This window comes from Sciurus carolinensis, chromosome 7 (assembly GCF_902686445.1).
Source record: "Sciurus carolinensis chromosome 7, mSciCar1.2, whole genome shotgun sequence".
Lineage (NCBI taxonomy): Eukaryota > Metazoa > Chordata > Mammalia > Rodentia > Sciuridae > Sciurus > Sciurus carolinensis.
This window is the reverse complement of record NC_062219.1, coordinates 17,842,360-17,860,770: the sequence shown is the minus strand read 5'-3', so window position 1 is coordinate 17,860,770 and position 18,411 is coordinate 17,842,360. Positions and strand designations below refer to the sequence as shown.

The following is an 18,411-nucleotide window of genomic DNA, read 5'->3' as shown; positions in this document are numbered from 1 at the left end:
TATTCAACAGTTTAAATCTGGAACACCTGCTGAGATGTTGGTAAAGAAAAGACAAGAAAGAGTCTTTTAAAGGGGAGTGAATGTAAATACTACAGGTTAAATATCTGGTTGATGGACTTCTCACAGTTGGATCTGGAAGAGGCTGATGGCCCTGATGTTTATCTCCTCGCCACTTGTTGTGACCGCGAGAAGAAAACAACCATTTCCTTGCTCAGGACTCCAGAATGTTTACTTGCTCTGTTTGCAGTCTTTTCAATTTGTAGAATCATGGGATATTTGTTTTACATGTTTGGGGAAAAGCAATAGGGTTTATTTTGCTAAATCTGTGCTGTCAAGTATTTTGAAATGTCCAGAGTCTAAAACTGCCCATGTATTTGGCATAATTCCGGAAAACAGGTCTCATACACGAAGGATGAAGCTTTAACCTGATCAGGATATAATATTATGGGGAATTAGTTGACCACTTTTGGTGGAGCTGTAGTTAGGTCCACTAGAATCAGATGGTTCACAGAATCAGATGGGTTATTACGTCTTAATTCACACGTAAAAAGACATCCTTAGTGTAAAAGTCTTGGAATGGCCAGATGTGTAGACCATTGGAACAGGTACAAGATTGACTTTGTGATTTTTTTTTTTTTTTTTTTTTCAAATGGGAGATGTAGTTTTTAGATTTCTTCTTCAGGAATAATGAATATTGTATAGTTTTGACCACAGTCATGAAGCTCTTGGGTGTTGAAGTGAGTTGGTCTGTGCCAAATCCCAGCAGATTTTCTGTGTTACCTTGGCCAAGTTTTTTTTAACCCATCTCAATCTCAATTTATCACCCGAAAAATGAGGAAAAGAAGGCTCACTTCTTGAGTTTTCTGAGATTTAGCTAAATTGATGTATATCAAATACTTAGCATACAACCTGACATTAGTAGATGCTTATTGAATGTAGCTCTGTTTATATTTTTTTCCTGCAAATAGAATCTTGTGTCTGCCTTTCCAGACATCCTAAAGTCCCAGTTATTTCATTTTCAGGTCTCTATTGATATTTATGATTATTACTGTACAGAGAAAAGAGAACCAGAAAAGGTTGGTTAAAGATTTCTATCTGGGACTGGGAATGTAACTCAGTGGTAGAGTGCTTGCCTAGCAGGCACAAAACCTGGGTTCAATCCCTAGCACTGCAAAAAGTAAAGTAAGATAAAATAAATAAAAATTCTGTCTACTTTTCACTCAATATTTTAAAGCATATGTATATACGGCAAAATATATGTTGACATACTATATACCTGTATACAGTAAAATATATGTTGACATACTATATACCTGTATACAGTAAAATATATGTTGACATACTATATACCTGTATACATATATACACTTCATATATGTATACAGTATGCACACAATATAGATTTTGGATTTAAATCTCCTGTTTTCACATTTTCTAAACTTTTCAGAAGAATAAGTTCCTAAACTAAAATTACAGAAAACCCGATGAACATTTTAAAGTTTGGGTGGCAGATTATTTTTCAAGTTCATCAACCAGGAAGCTTATCTTCTTACTTCTTGCTGAGATTCCTCCTGCTCTGTAAATTTTCAGTTGCTGAGAACATTGATTTGATAACATCACTTTGCATCCCTTGCTAGGGTGTGGACTGGGGAGCTGGCTTAAATGGAAGTTGGACTGAGGGTTGTTTGGGGGAGGAGGGTTGGCAGGTGGCACTTTCTGAATATTTGCTTTCCTTCCCTGGCAGATTCCAGCACTGTTGGGTCAGTTGTAGCAGAGTGTTCTTTGGCTGAGTTAAAAGATGGGGTGGGGCCCTAGAAGCTCAAACCTGTTATTCAAAGAACAGTTGCTGGAGAAAAGAAAATATGTGTTTCTTGCACAGCTAGTAGTTCAGTGTGAAGCAGGAAAGAACATAAAGCTGGTCCCAAACAGGTTATGTTCATTCATATTTTCCTATTCTTGATACAGTCGTGTTTTCTTTGGGGTAAACTTGGGCATCAGGATTGTTCCTTAGTAAAATACAGAGAGAGAAGACAAGGCTGAGTTTCCTTTGTACCTGTTGTTGGAACGACCTTTAAAGGGTGGCTCTTCTTTCTAGTACTAAAAAACTGTGATCCTTACATTTACTAAAACTGGAACCTTGGGAGAATGTATCAAGACCCAAAACTGACAGTTGACTCCATTCTTACTGAAGTACAAGATACCATTTTCATCGTTTCATGCTTAAAATGTGGGATTCTGCAGTCATCTATCAGCCTAGACAGATGAAGAGACTTGACCAGTGACTCATGTTGTTAGTGACAATAGGACCCCAGTGTGTGGGACTGCCAGTCGGAAGCCTGATACCACGAAATGTAACTATTTCCAGAATTTTAGGCAAAAAGATTGGAAAGATTCTTTCTCCATTCTGACCCGGAGGAGAGGAGTGTAGGGGTGTGTGTGTGTGTATGTGTGTGTGTGTGTGTGTGTGTGTGTGTGTGTGTGAGTGAGCGTGAGAGAGAGAGAGATGGGGGAGAGATCTTACCTTCAAAGATACTAAGTGTGAGAATCAAACCTCACAGCCTAGTAGATTAAAATGTTTTTAGGTGAAAGAGCAGAGTCCAGTTTTCCACTAGTGCTTAGCAGTGAGAGACTTTTGGCCCCCAGGGATTTATTGGTTATAACCCAGAGAAGGGTGTTCACCCAGTGTCCTGGATCTCAGTAAATACTGGATAGCTGTTTGAGTTCATTCAGACACATTTTGCATTTAAATTAATTCAGTCCATGCACAGATGAGCATCCAATAGTTGCTTTCAGATAATTGTTAACAAAGTGCTTATTTAGAGAAGAAATAATAGTATAATTTAAAGCATGAAAATGTTTAAGGAGTGCTAGAATAGATAAATGCTAATAAGTCAATAGTGTAAGTTGGTATAGAATGAAGAGAAAATGAGCTTACGAAAATACCAGATTCTGAATACCTGGAGAGCAAAGTCCATGTCATTCATTTTTCTAACTCTAGTGCCTTTGACTTACTGCGATGTTGAGAGCATAATTTTGTTCATTAAAAAGGAAAAAAGAAAAGCATGCATTTCTTAAATGCAGGAGTCACATCAGAGCATGGTTCTCTAAGGACTCACCCACTAGGATGGGGACACACTTGTCAAGATGTTAATAAATTCTCTTCAGGCTGATGCTAACATTTGGACCCTTTCATCATGCAAACTAAAATCCTAGGGCTTCCAGTGGTATTGTCCCTTGCGAAATGTTTGTAAGCCCTGAGCAATTAAGCCTTGGGGTTCTTGTGAAATGTGCATTCTATTCACCTACTCTGTAACACGTGGTTTTCTGAAGCGTGTCTGTCACCTTTGCCTATGACATGCTTACATGTCTGCCAAGGAGCAAAAGATTAGTTAGAACCCTGTGCGATTTTAGTCTCAGGTCTTTACTGTGTGGTCACAGTCTGTTTTCCTTTTTTTCCCTTCTTTTTTTTTTTCTGGTGGGGGAGGGTAGTTGTCTTTAGGAGTAGTCATGGCTAAGGTTGACATGGTTAGATATGGAAGATCTTTTCTTTCTTTTTTTTTTTTTTTTTTTTCAGGATGATTATCCATGTGGCAGATTGTGCTGTTCTTTAGCTTCTGCCTCCAGAATTCCAGGACCTCTAAAACTAAGCTAGGCCTTCAAAGCTACTTGCTAACTGGAAAGGGGGTTAGTAAGTGCCTATTGTTCTCAGGATCCTGCAAGATGCCCCTCCCCCAAACCTGAAATTTCCTCTGTTCCTTGCTCTGTTCCTACAGTTTACAATGATTTCCCAGCAATGCCTGGAAAATATTTGTTGAATAGGGATACTGCAAACCTTCCCCTGCTCTGAGTCCTGTGCAAACTACAGAAAGCCTACAGAAGTAGGCTTCAGTCCACAGAACTGTTATATTTAGCCTGTCTTGCTGTTTACTCTGGCCTTAAAAACAACCAAAATCCAAATAAAAAAAATAAAGATTTAAAAATGCACCCCTTTCCTTTGTTAGGCAAAGGGGGGAAAAAAAAGAGGAAAAAAAGTGGGGGAGGGGAGAGGAGGAGGCTTTGAAAATGTTAACTCCTTTGAAAGCAGTTGCTCCACATGTTCTCTTGGGGGTGTCTTGAGGTAAGCCTGTTGACTAATGACTTAATTAACTTTATGTGTTGGAATTTGGGAGCCAGCCCCAGTTTCAACTATTCTGACTTCATCCAAATTTTATGTTCCTTTTAGCCGGCTGAAAGCCTTATGGCTTTTATAAGAGAAGAATTTGCTGGGTGAAGTAGTGGGAGAGATTGAAGGGCCCTCCTCTAGTTCTTCATTTGCCATTCTCTGCCTTCTTTTTTCTGTGACTCCTAGAACCCTTCGCTCTTCTGCTTATGTCCTTGTTTTTCTTTGTTGACTCCAGCTTTTGGTGGTAGACTGTAGTTACCTGGTAAGAGTGCTCAGGAGGACTGAGTCCCAGTGCTGTGCTCGGCCCTGTAAATCCTACCTTCCTTGATCCTCCCAGTGGATGTGACCAGTGGGTATTATGTCCCCAGTTGACAGTTAAGAAGTAAGCATGCTTATCCTAAATCAAAAAGGTAGTAAATGGAGAAGCTGAGATTTGAATCGTGTTATTTCTTTGAAATAAACTTCAAGTCGCAATTTTCCTTTTTTGTAGTTTTATAACTCATTTGTTCACATATCTATTCAGACACTTATTGGCTTTCATTTTCTTTAGGTTAAGCTATATTTTTATTTAAGTGATTGAGCTATGTATTAATATTAGCTGAGTATTAGTGATGCAGTATTAGTGATCACTTTCTGTGGTTTCGTTACCTGCTGTCAATCTTGGTCTGAAATTATTTGATGGAAAATTTCAGAAAAAATTCTTAAGTTTTAAATTGCATGCCCTTCTGAGTGTTGTGATGAAATCTCATGCCATCCTACTCAGTCTCATAAAGGATTGGAATCATCACTTTGACCAGCGTGTACATGCTGTATATGCTACCCACCTGTAAGCAATTGACCTGATTATCAGATCAGTTGTCAGTACTTATGTTCAGGTAACCCTTATTTCTACTTAATAATGACCCCAAAGTGTAATTCAGATATACTGAAGAGAAGCATTAAAGTGCTTCCTTAAATAGAAGGGTAAAAATTCTAGACTTCATAAGGAAAGAAAAATCGTATGCTAGGGTTGCTAAGATCTATAGGACATAATATATTTTGAGAGAGATATTACATTTATGTAATTTTTATCAGTATATTGTTGTAATTGTCCTATTTTATTATTAGTTATTCTTGTTGATTTCTTAGTTTACCTGACTTATAATCAAACTGTATCATAGATATGTATGTTTGGGAAATAATACAGTGTTCTTTGGGTTTACTACTGTCTGGTTTCGTGCATCCACAGAGAAACTTAAAACAGTATCCCCTGCAAATAAGGGGAGACCTCTGTGCATGCCCAGGACTTCTGGTAAGGCGTAGTTTTGTAGGTAAAACATCTATAGCTCTATGTTCCTTCCCTCCTTACATCCCAAACCTCTGGATTTGGGAGCTGGTGGGTGAGTAGGAGTTTCCAGAAAGGATTCTCAAGTAAAGGTTGGGGAAGAAGAGAAGAGCCTTCCCAGCAGAGAGAAGTCAGACAGAAGTGGGGGAGCACAGGCCCTGAGGTGGCCACAGGTCTGAGGGCTCACATGGCTGGATATCATTCTGCAGCCTTCAGTGAGAAGCCATTGCAGAGTGTCACACTAGCAGGGGACAAGCCATGTGTTTAGAAAAGTGGCTTTTGGGGCTGAGAGTGTTAAGTCCACAGATTGCTTGCCTGGCATGTGAGGCCTTGGATGCCATTCCCATAAACATTTGCACATGCACACACGCACACACACACACTCAAAGTGACTTTGGTGGGGGATGAGTTGGCAATGAGTTTGGAGAAAGGAGACAACTTTAGTGGTCCAGCCCGGAGGATGTGTTTACCCATCTCATTGTTCACCCTCTGGCTTCCTTAGGCCCAGCATTTTACTGGGTGTCTGTGGTGTTTAAGGATTGCTGTGTGCTGATGTATACAATGATCAGTACACCCCATTGTACCCCGTAAATATACACAATTATTTGTCAGTTAGGAATAAATAAATAATTTTTAAAAAAAAAAGAACTTTCTTTTTATTCCCCCCACTCCGTGCTGGGGATCAAACCCAGATCTCATGTTTGCTGGACGTGCTTTACTACTGAACTGTACTCTTGGCTGTGGAATACTTTTAAGCCCAAGATGAGTTAGTGTAAAAAGTTTTGAAATACTATATGATTTGTGATTTTCTTTTTCTAAGAGAAAAAATATCTAATTTTCTATTCACATATATTTGTACACATGTCTATCTACCTGTCTCTTTTGAGTGAATGATGTGGTTCCTTAAAAAGAAAATTATTATTTATAACACCATGTATACCATCCTATAGTTAAACGATAATTAGATATAGCTTTTAAAGCTAATTGTAGAGTACATTGAAATAGTGGGAAATACTCAGTTGTACAAATTGTCAAGCAAATTCCTAGCTCAACTTCATAAAGGACAATAAAAGGAAAAAACTATAAATTTATCTAATGGATTGTTTTTTTCTTTGCGGTACTGAGGATTGAACCCAGTACCTTGCAGATGCTAGGCAAGTGCTCTATCCCTGAGATATAGTCCCAGTCCCTCTTATTTTTAAAAAAAATTTTTTTTTTCCTGTATTGGGGATTGAACTTTACCACTGAGCTATATCCCCAGTTGTTTTTAAATTTTTATTTTGAGACAGGGTCTTGCTAAGTTGCTGAGGTGGTCTCCTCCTTGCCACCTTCCAGCCTCAGCCTCCTGAAATCTGGGACTGCCGGCGTGCACCAACTCACCCAGCTAATGGATTCTTCTTAGGAGTGCTGTGGTGCTAGCTGACTTTCCTGCTTAGGAGTTAACCATCGTAATCCTGTTGTAATAGATTGTGCGCCCGTCACAGTTTACACACATTCTTGCCATATAATAGAAATGAAATTGATCTCAAAAGACTGATTTTTTTTTTCTTTCTTGTTGTGTTGCTGGGGATTGGACTCAGCCCTGAGCATGATAGGCAAGCACTCTGTCACTGAACTACACCCCCAGCCCTGAAAGAGCGAATTGAAATTCATGGAAGCTAAGACTCTTAGAATGAACTATACCATTTAAATAGTGAGTATAGGGGAGACTGTCACAGTCAACCAATCATTCAAACTAATTTTGAAGTAAAATGTATATTTGTAATGGCTCAGAATTGTTGTGTTTCAAATGGTGTGCTTATTTATTCATTAATTTACTTTAGGTAATGAGACCCCAAGATGGTTCAGCTGTTGCACATTAGCATTGCTCCTAGCCAGATGTCCAGTGTCCCTTCTTTTGTTCTCTGAAGCATTTCAATGGGCAGCATCAATTCTTTATGAGGAGGGATGCTACCTGGAGATAACTGTCTATCTTTTGTGCATGTCAAGTCATGGAATCCTGACATCTCCATCCTGGGGGCTGTGTGTCCAGGCATCAGGGGATCTCTAAGGCCTCAGAAAGTGAACACTTGAGATGGGAGAGTTTCTTCTCTTGTCATCAGTTCTGTTTTGTGAAGGGATCTCCTAAATCTTTCATCTTTCTAAGATGATTGGTGAAGACCCCAGTGCATTGGTGTGCTCGTCTGACTTAACAGCAGTTCTCCCTGGCTGTCTAAGGAGACAGTGCAGATGCTGTTCATGGTTGACTTGAACACTTTCTCACCATTTGTTCATGTGGCTTTGCAAATAGAGAGGGAAGAAGGTCTGAGACTCTCTCCATCACCTCTGCCTGCTTATGGTTTCCTTCTTCCTCCTGGCATGCAGATAATGGGAAAGAAAACGAATGCATTATGAGAATCACATGATTTTTACCTAAAAGTGTCATTCCAGAGCAAAAGGAAAAAACCTTGGTATGTGTCCTGAGTCCTAGCTACTTTTCTTTTATCTTAGGTAATCTTGAATTTGTTGATTATAATAATTTTAACTAAACCTTGTTATCTGCCAAGTCTTTCCCCCCACCCACTTAGAGAAAAAAAAAGTTTACATGCTTTTTTTGTATGAACTTTGAAAATACCGTATTCAATATTAAGGTATTTGTAGAAGAAAGGAATACTCTATTTGAAAAATACATATATTTGCTATAGGATTACATCCATCTTTAGAAGATTTGAAAGACTTCACTTGTAAACCTTTCACCATTTTGTTAACTTCCTTGTATGGAAATGTCTAGAGTTCTAGGTAAAACTTTTGAAAGAGAGAAGAGCAACTTTGATCTGTGAATTAAAACATTTAGAAATAACAACAAAAAAGTTAGACACCTTAGATAACTGAAAAGTAGAGTAGTTAAGAACAAAGGAACTAGGTCAGATTGTTTAAGATCAATTCCCTACTTCCACCCTTAGTGGAGTTGGGTGAGCTACTTAATCATGCTGTGCCTCAGTTTCCTCATCTGTAAAATGAGGGTGGTGGCCACTCAACATTATTGAGTGCTCAGGATTAATTGAAACACTAGAATTATTCAGGGTATAGACTGAGTTTTTCATAAATGTTATTATTAGCTATTAATAATAGTCAGATCTCTTTAGTTAGAATGTGAATTAATTTCTTTTTTATCTTTCAATGGAGAGATGTTCTGATTCCATGTGTTTAATTTGAGATGACTTTTAACTATTGATGTAATGTTGATTAAATGCCCTTCCTCCTCCCCCTCCTTCACTCCCCCTCCTACTTTTACAGTGTATCAAATGCCCTTTCTTTATTCACACTTTAAAATAAATGCATACATTGCTTCAAGGTCTTAACTCTTAGTTTACATATTAAGAAACATGCTTAAAATATTTTCTGTATTCAAGAGAAAAAATTTATGAGTGCTCTGGATAGCTAGGATTTTTTTAGAGGCAAGAAGATATTTGTAATGAAAGTATGTTTTCTTTCTTTCTTTTTTTTTTGTTTAAATTGTATCCAGATTGCTGTGTTTAAGTGGCAAATAACATGAGCATGTTGTTTTCAAATTTTTCTAAAAAGGAAATCAAATAATTTTTATTATACCTATAAGCATGCACAACATCACTGAAGAGCTCTTTTTTAGTTTAAATTTATTTTTTAACAGTTGCAAAAGAAGCACAAAGACCATGCATATTAATAGGCACCATGTTCTGATATGTGTAAGGATTGTAGAAAGCTTAAAGTCAGATTAAATTTCTGGTGAAAACATTAAAGATCCTTTCTTTTAGCTTTTTGAGGTATATAACACACTCTTGTTACACATGGTCACCCTCCTGTGCAGTAGCACAGCAGAACTTGGTACCCATTGATCAACCTCTCTCCATCCCTCCCCGCTGCTGTCCCCAGTCTCTGGTAACTGTTCTACTCTACCATTCTGCGAGATCAACTTTTTAATATTCCACATAGGAGTGAGATCATGGAAGACAGCATTTTAATAGTTGATTTATTAGAAACATGTAAAATACTAAAAGCATCCACTTCACTAGCAATTTCATTTTTTGAGTGCCGGACTCAGGTGAGTGTGCTAGATCTGTCTTCCAGTGTTTTCCCAGGGTTTCCTTCAGTGAGCACCTGTGTCTGTCAGGGTTGCAAATCATTCATTCTGGATTTTCATGTTGTAATTAATTAGGCGTCTTCAGCCCCCAATCAGGAATTTATAAAGGCCTCACAGAGTGATGGCCCCACTAGAGCCCAAAGTACCTGATGACATGTTTCAGTGTGAATATGATAGAAAGTCGTTTGTGAAATAATCATTAACTTGTAGTGAATCAAATTTTCATTTATGCTGGGCACATTGACACATGCCTGTAATCCCAGAGACTCAGGAGGCTGAGACAGGAGAATCTCAAGTTCAAGGTCATCCTCAGCAACTTAGTGAGGCTCTGAGCAACTTATGCAAGACCCTATCTCAGAATAAAAACTATGAAGGACTGGGGATGTGGCTCAGTGGCAAAGTGCCCTTGGGTTCAATCCCTAGTACAAAAAAAAAAAAAAAAATTTCCATTTACGTAAATTTGGGAAAATCTGTAAAAACCATAAACGGTTATTTAGGAGAGGTAAAACCTTTCATTTTTTAAAGTTTTTTTTATTATAAATTACAGTTCTGTTAAAAACTTTCTAAGAAGGTTTTGTGTTAGGTCACGTTTACTGGGAAATTGTTATTACCGCCTTCTGCAACATGTTGGCATAACTTTTGCAACATGTGGCGCCCAGGTGGTAATTTAATGGAAGAGCCTCGTAATACTGATGCATAGGAGCAATTTGCCTTGATTAGAATATTATGAAACTGAGACTTCATGATGAGCATTGAAGTAAATAGGTGTCAAATGATTCATAAATGATGCGCGAAGGATATAGTAAAATCTGTGTGATGTAACTTTAGCATTAGCCAAGATAGTACTGTTTCAGCAGAACCATGTGTCAGACAGCAACACCCCCTCCACCATTGGCATTCTATATCAAGACTCGAAGCTTGTCACTCTCAGAGGGAACTGTTCCGAGTTTGTCTTTAGAAGCAGAGATGTCTCCCTCAGTGGAAGAGCTTTCACAGAAACCAGAAGGGGACATAACAGACCCAATGTACTCCCTAAACGTCAAGGTCCACCCCTTGCTCTGAGAAGTGAGTGCTGCTTTAGAGGTTAGAACGATGCTATTGAATGTGCAGGACTCCTGGATGGAACAGCGTGTCTTTATGTACGTTGAAAGGTTCCCTGCCCTCAGAGCCAGCTGGGCCCATCCACGTTGGCATCCGTGATCCTTGAGCTGTCAGCAGTCTGGGCTTCCCTGGTTCCTTTGTAAACACACCCCCGTTTCATTGCCCCTAGTTCAATACCCATGATTCAGCAACTGCTGGTTGATTTTGACTTCTGCAGATTTCAAGTTCAAGCTTCCAGTTTCACCTATTTTGTCTGTTAAACAGGTAAAATACTCAGGTTATATAAATCTTTGCTGAGTGTCCTCTGAAGTCCACCCCAACCAGATGGATATGGGCTCTGCTATTCTTTGAGCAGAGTTTGGGGATGAAGCCAGAAAGTGACCTGCTCTATGGCTTTTCCCGGTTTCCTGGGGTGCTGGCTGCTATTGTTGGGGTGGTGTGGTGAACACTCAGGACTTGCAGGCTTTCATGTTTTGAGAAGGTAAAGAGCACAAATACCTGGTGCCTTATGACTATTCTTGCTATGTTTGTGGCAAGCTCTGGAGCAAAACCATGTGAGTCCCATGACTTCCAGACTGTTCTGCTGTAGAAAACAGGAAGGTCTACTTCCATGACATTGGGAAAGACGGTCTCCTGCCGTCAGCCAAAAAGTTTTTCCAGCAGTGGACCAGTCTGGTTTTATAACATTAGGTTTGACTTTAAAAAAAAAAAAAAAAAAAAAAAAGATCAAGACTGTGAGACACATAAAGCTAGTGTTGTATGCCTGCAAATTTCCTCGCAGACAAGTTTGAGTACGTTCTGTTTCAAGTCCTTACATAGGAAGAAGAAAATCCAGGGCAAGAGTTGCTCAAGGGCACTAGGTTACCGGTGGTTCCAGAGGATCAGCCAAAGACCAAGTGAGCAAGCCAAAGCAGATGAGTTTGAATCTGGAATTTGCTAGTCGGGTCAAGATAAGTAAGCAGTGGGTTATGCAATGTAGTTGGCAGGGAGGATCCGTGAGGCTCCAAGCTTGTTTTGGTAGAGAAATGACTTAGCAAAATAAGTGGGGGGAGGAGGAGGTAGTGGCCCACCACTCTGTGCTCCAATGAGGGTCTTAGGGTCTGTATCACAACAAGTGCAGAGAAATGTATGCTGATACTGCACCAGAGCCTTGGAGTGATGACTTGATTGTCACTGTTGTACAACTCTGCCTGTGTATGGTCACACACTTACGTTGTGTTTTTGTTTTTGTTTTTTTGTTCGTTTGTTTTCTTTTCTTTTCTTTTTTTCTTTTTTTTTTTTTGAGACAGGCACTCACTCTGTTGCCCAGGCTGGCCTTGAACTCCTGAGCTCAAGCCATCTTCCTACCTCAGCATCCTGAGTAACTGGAACTACCGCTGTACCTGGCTTCTTCAATAGCTTTTAAAACCAGGGGTGATCACCTTTATTTATTTTTTTAATTTAAGTCACTCCTCCTTAATCAGTTGGGTTTTGGTTTCTGGTTTTCTAACATGGTGTTTAAGCATCTAATGTCTTTGAACTTTTTATTTAGAAATGTATATAACATTTTCTTTTTGGTACCATAGGGAGAGTGTGCAGGATAGAATTGAAGTTGTTTTTTTTTTTTTTTTTCTCCCTACAAACCAAAGGAACTTAGAAATGCAGTTGTCAGCAGATTCTTTGGAAGACTTCTTTCCTGATTCCTACACAGCTCTGCATTCCTCGCTTCCTTGATGTTTCAGAGCTCAAGGGACAGAACAAGGAGCAGCCTACCACGTGCCATCCAGAGAGCCACTGAGCCATCGTCATTATTTTTTTCCCAAGGAGTTTGGTTGGAGGTGATAGTTGGGACATTATTTTTAGAAACTTGACTGCTACAAAGACTTGTTTAATTCTAAAATCTTTAAAATAAAGATGCCATAGGGCCCAGAGAATGGATATTTTTAGGTCATACACTATGTGTCAAAGGTGGTACAATCATACATTTTCTCATTTTGTTGTCCCTGTGAGTTGGGGGGTATGGTATTGTGTTCTTCCCCCTAGAAAGAAATGTTGAGGTCCTAACCCTTGATACCTCAGAATGTGACTTTATTTGGAAGTAGGTTCTTTGAAGATTAAATCAAGTTAAGATGGCATCATTAGGGTGGGTTTTAATATAGTAACTGATGTCCATGTGAAAATGGGAAATTTGAACACAGGCACAGATATGCACAGGGAAAATGACAGGAAAACACAAAGAGAGCACCATGTGAAGGTAGAGCCAAGGAGTGCCCAAGATTGCCAGCAACGCTGTGCAGCTGGGAAGAGTTGAGGAAGGATCTGCTTCTTCAGGATTCAGAGGGAGCATGGCCTTACTAATGCCTTGGTCTCCAACCTCTAGCTTCTAGACCCCTGGGACAAGAAACTTCTTGTTTAATGCTACCTAGTCGTGCATTGTCATGGTGGCCCCAGGACACTAATACAGGCCGGTGACTTCTTATGGGGAACAGCTTTGAGCTCTTGACTCACGTATTGACGGTAGGAAAAAGAAAGTTGAGAGGGGAGGTCAGCAGGGAGCCTTGGTGAGAACCTGGAAGTGGTGGCACAAAATCTGTTAGGGGTCACCATGGATGAGGAAGACAGATGTCCGTCCCCGCAGAGTACTTGGTGAATAGCAAGAGATGGGGGCCATGGGAAGCACGCTCGGTTTCCTTGGTGAGTGTCCAGCTGTCCAGCATTTCCTCTTAGGTTGTACAGATGAGCAGGTGGAGTGGGGGATGGGAAGAAATTGCCATGTGTCCTGTCTCCCCACGTGGACAGGGCCTGCACCAATGCCTCTGACCTTCCCAGCTTCTCCTGCTACCATAATTAAGTGTGGTGGTGCAGGGAGGGCAGGAGCAGGTAGAGACGAGAAAGTGGAGACATCTTTGTTCAGAAGTAGTGGAACTAAATTCGAGTCTCCCAGAGAGGACAACACTTTTCTGCCACTCACCCCAACCACTAGCCAGGACAGAGTTGGGAGGGAGGTATGGAGAGAAGGTCCCCAGACAAGTCATTAGTGCTTACGTTTCTTGAACTGACATCTAGGGGTTGCAGAGAAGCTGATGCAGGGCAGGGACTTTGGCAGGGGGTTTTGGGATGTGGGACTGTAAAAAGTGTTGGTAGTGATGTCCATTAGCCCAGGGCTGCCCGTGGGCTCACCCTTCCAGAAACAGAGCAATTATGGTATTTTATGAGGACTGTGTTAAGGAAGGAGTCATAGAGGTTTCTAGAAGGAAAGCTTCACCTCTACTTGGAACCTCTCCTGGTACCACTTTGCTTGCTGGGTCTCTGAGGCTGTGTGGAGCTGGCAGAACTCTTCCCTATAATACAAGATCAGAGGCTCAGAAATCACTTCTGGCTGGATTGCTGAGGGTTAGGAAAGAAAATAAAAGAGGATGTAGAGAAAGTGGAGGCAGTTTATAGTATATTTTGTTCCTTGTGGATTCCATGGTGGACATTTTAATTAAATCTATTTGACCATTCATTCTAAAAAGTCTAGATGACTGAATAAATTCATTTCAATACCCCACATTCATTCAGAGCAAATGCATTTAGAAAAAATGTCTTCATAAAGTAATATAAAAATGGATAGTTAGAAAAATTGTTTCTGAGCTCCTCTGTGGCCCGGCCTTTTAGTAAAGGACTGCTTCGTGCAGAACATTAGTGCCGATCACTCCCGGCGCTAGTGTGGTGCTTGGAGCCCAAACCCCCATCACTTCCTTTTGGAGAGTCTTACACGGTGCAGCACACATCCTGTTAATAAACTTGAGATTTGCAGAGGGAAAAAAAGTTTTAGAGTTGAGACTGAGAAGGAAAGTGATTCACTCCCAAAGGAAAAGGCCTCCAGAAATTTTCAGAGATGACCTAAGGCTGCTACCCTTTCCTTGTGGGAGACACACACCCACAGGGTAGCTGCAGAAAGTCACTGGAGCACATGGGCAGGACCACGTTCACATAAAAAAATGACAGAGGAATCGGTAATTTGGAATCAAGCTCAGCAATGGATAAAAATGGAAGTGTATAGACATGTTGTTAGTGGAGTGGGCAAGTTGAAGTGTAAGTTGCTTGTCCTGTGTCGATGTAGACTGGATCTAAATAGCTCCAATGTTCAAGAAAAACATAAAACTTGTGGTTGCTACAGTTGAGGCAGGAAATGACTCAAGACCAAAAGGAAGGTTTCCATAGATGCAAGGTCAAGGTGAGAGTAAGGTGTGCCACAGGACTTGGGCAGAACCCAAGGACAGAATCAGCACCATCCCCAAGAGTTCTGACAACAGGAAACACCGCAAAATGTTAAAAATGAAACGTGGCGCAAGGATATCAAAATACTGCAAAATAAAGAACATTCAATGACTAGCAAAATTCTTTCTCCAATATTTTACTGTGCCCCACTATGACCAAAAAAGTTCCCGGATGTCATAATTCATTGTCATGTGACTTAAAACTCTGGATCTTATTTTTTATGCCTGTAATTCCAGTGACTCAGGAGGCTGAGGAAGGACGATCGCAAATTCAAGACCTGCCTCAGCAACTTAGCTAGGGCCTTAGCAACTTAGTAAGACCTTGTCTCAAAATTAAAAGAATAAATAAATAAAGGAGCTGGGGATATGGCTCAGTGGTAAAGTGCCCCTGGGTTCAATCCCCAGGACCAAAAAAAAAAAAAAAAAGTTTATCTCTTGACGTTGTAAAATCAGTATTTCTCGTATCTGTAATCTTTAGCACCTACCATTTGTTTCACTCTTTTGATCTTTAGAGCCTGCAGGATGCTTCTTTGCTATTTTGTGTTTTGTTGGCTCAAACTCTTTTCCTATCTTCTCCATTTTTCCTGAGGCGTGTTGGAGGGTGCTGAGCTCCCTGTGAAGACCTTGGTTTCCCTGGTGGAGGAGGCGGGGAGGAGGTCCCCTGCTAGTCCTTCTCATCCCCCCCACCTCTCCACCTCCTGGTGCCTGCACTTCTCCCAGGGGTTCAAATGGTGCAGACTCCACTAAGGTAACCCTGCTGAAGTGGCTCCTCTAAGGGAGCTTTAACTGACAGACAGATGGGACTGGGAAGATGCAGATTGCTTTTGAGGATGGGAGATTTAGCAAAGAAAGACACCATACTGAGGAAGTTCATTAGAAGATACAAGCCTGGCTTGCTGTCCTTGGCGTTTGAGGTCAGCCTGGGCAATTCAGTGAGACCCCACCTCAAGATACAAAGGGCTGGGGATGTAGCACAGTAGGAGAGCGCCCCCTGGGTTCAATCCCAGTACTTGAAAAAACAAAACAAAACAAAACAGAAAACAGATACAGGTACAAGACTGTAGAATACTCTCCCAGTAACTTAACCTGTCTTTCTTCTCATCATTTTTGGGGTTAGATGGATTTTGAAACTAGTGAACGACTCTTAATATGAATTCCTCTGGATATTTTGGATATCTTATTTTGAGTTATTTTTCATCTTTTCTTGTGTGAATCCACTTCTGTACTGATTCTCCTGAGAACACCACAGCATGTAGAATGTGCATCCCTTGGGAGTTGACCATGTTAGTGGAGTTATTTTGAACTAGACCACGGACAGTGGATGAAGGATGGCCCTTTCTTATGCATCTTTAAAAAGTATTTGTCACTTATTACTTTGAATTGCTACCTCAAGTTCATTGTGAAACAAGGCAGGATATACATATATGCTATGTCATTTTTATTTGTACAGTGTCTTCGGTGAGCAATGTGAATTCCTTGAGGGCTGAGTAAGTGGTATAGTCCACTTCCCAAGGGGTGAGGTTTAAATAGGGAGGTCAAGGAGGAAGCAGAAAATGGTTCCAGTGAATGTCATTGGGGAGAGTACCTTCAAGATAGAGAGAACACACATCAACCTCAAAGCCCCTCAAAGATGGCAGAACTTGGTGAATTTAGGAGTAGAAAGAAGGCCAACAGGATTATTGCTTAGTGAATACGAGAGACCTGAGACTGGGTTAAAGAGTAAGCCAGAGGCTGGGTGGTGGAGGTGATAGAAGCATGACTGGAACCTACTGGAGGGCCTGTAGCAATTTCTGTGCTTAGAAGACTGGAAATGAAGTGTCATTCAGCGGGAGGCCACTGCATGGGAGGGGTGGTGGTAGTCTAGGACCAGCTGTGGGCCTGGAGTTGGGGAGAAGTAGACAGACATGGAATTTGTTTGGGAGGTGAAGCCCCTGCAGTGGGGCTGGAGGGTAGCAGGGCAGGGAGGTGAGGGAAAGGGGAAACTGAGAAGGCCACTGAGGTATTTTGCCTGATCATCCATCCAGGTAGATGGGAGTTGTGAGGGTGGACGTGGGGAATCCAGACCGACCCAATGCCATTAAATTGATTTATAGTGAGATTTTTAAAATTGCTTGGCAGAATGGCTTACCATGTCTATTCTGTAAGAAAGCCTACTTGGATAACTTAACTAGAACCAGGTTTTGATCCTGCCATCAGTTTATATAGACTTATTCTTTTTTTTTTTTTTTTTTCCTGAACTGGGGATTAAAACCAGGGCCTCATACATGCTAGGCAAGCCCTCTATTACTGAGCTACATCCCCAGCACTATAGAGATTTATTAGGGGAACCAGAACCCATGCCTCCCCTGAGCAGCACTAGAGACCCAAGTCACTGTCATTGGCTCTGTTGGCAAAGGGCAGAACAGTCTGCACTGCAGGTTCCAGGCTCAGATCCACATCAGTTATAGGGAGGCATGCTTCCCCACAAGATAAAGGGGCTAGGGACCCTAATGGTTGACTTTGAGGACCATTTAAGAGATTACTGATGGGGCCAGGCATGCAATTTGGGTGGGATGGGATGAGAGATGGAGGAGAATGGCATTGTGCTGGCATTGCAGTGGGCCTGGTACTTGTTAGTGCAAAGGGTCCTTTATGTGGGAACACTCAAGATAACTCTGTGTCTTAGTGTCCATATCAATCTTATCTGTCTTCTGGAAGCTTCCAAGTGTGTTTGATCAACTGGAAAAGACGTTTCTTTTTTCCTCCACCCCTTTCTGTGTGGAGTGACCATATGTTGTCTTCTAAGATAAGATGTATTTTCACATGAATCTCTTGTTCCTCTTAGGAAGTGTAGTGACTAAGAGCTGTACGGTCATGCTGGTAAGATGTGGTCATCTTGCTGGAGTCTCCATTGCTTGTTGATCCACATGGCTGGACAGGACTGTTCTCAACTGCTGGAGAAAAGCAGAACCTCACATCAGATCCCGTGGGCAATGGTAGAAGCCACTGTGTGGCCAAGGGCAGCATGCCCTGTGGCCCCGTGGTCCAAATTATTGTTAAATGACCAATGGGAGGAGTTCTTTCCTATGCTGAATACAGAGCTGTAGTTGATATACATAATAGCACAAGTAGTTTTTGGAACTTAAAAATATGATTCCAGAGAATATTGAAATTAAACTTTGTGGTTAAAAGCTCATGGAATGTAACTGTGTCCAACATAATTAAATGTCTGAAACTTCCTGAAACCTCTATCAGCGTTCCTAATAATAAAATACAGGAGCCTGGAGGACTTTGCTTAGATAAGTAGTTCTCCCATTTGGGTGCTCGATAGTTAATACTAGATGGGACATATCATTTGATCCCTGTGAGGTAGCACCAGCCTCAATGCTGTGCACCGTCCACTGTGGCGAGCTGCAGGGATTGTCATTATCCCCCATTTCATAGATCAGGTTGAGTAGGGTGATGTATTTGCCCTAGGTCCCAGAGTCCTGCAACTGGGATGAAA

General features: G+C 40.9%; 1 protein-coding gene across 2 annotated transcripts in view; it reads left to right on the top strand.

The window, feature by feature from the left end:
* Sash1 (SAM and SH3 domain containing 1) overlaps positions 1–18,411 on the top strand; it is a 168,972-nt gene that overhangs the window by 1,030 nt on the left and 149,531 nt on the right. The window lies entirely within an intron of this gene.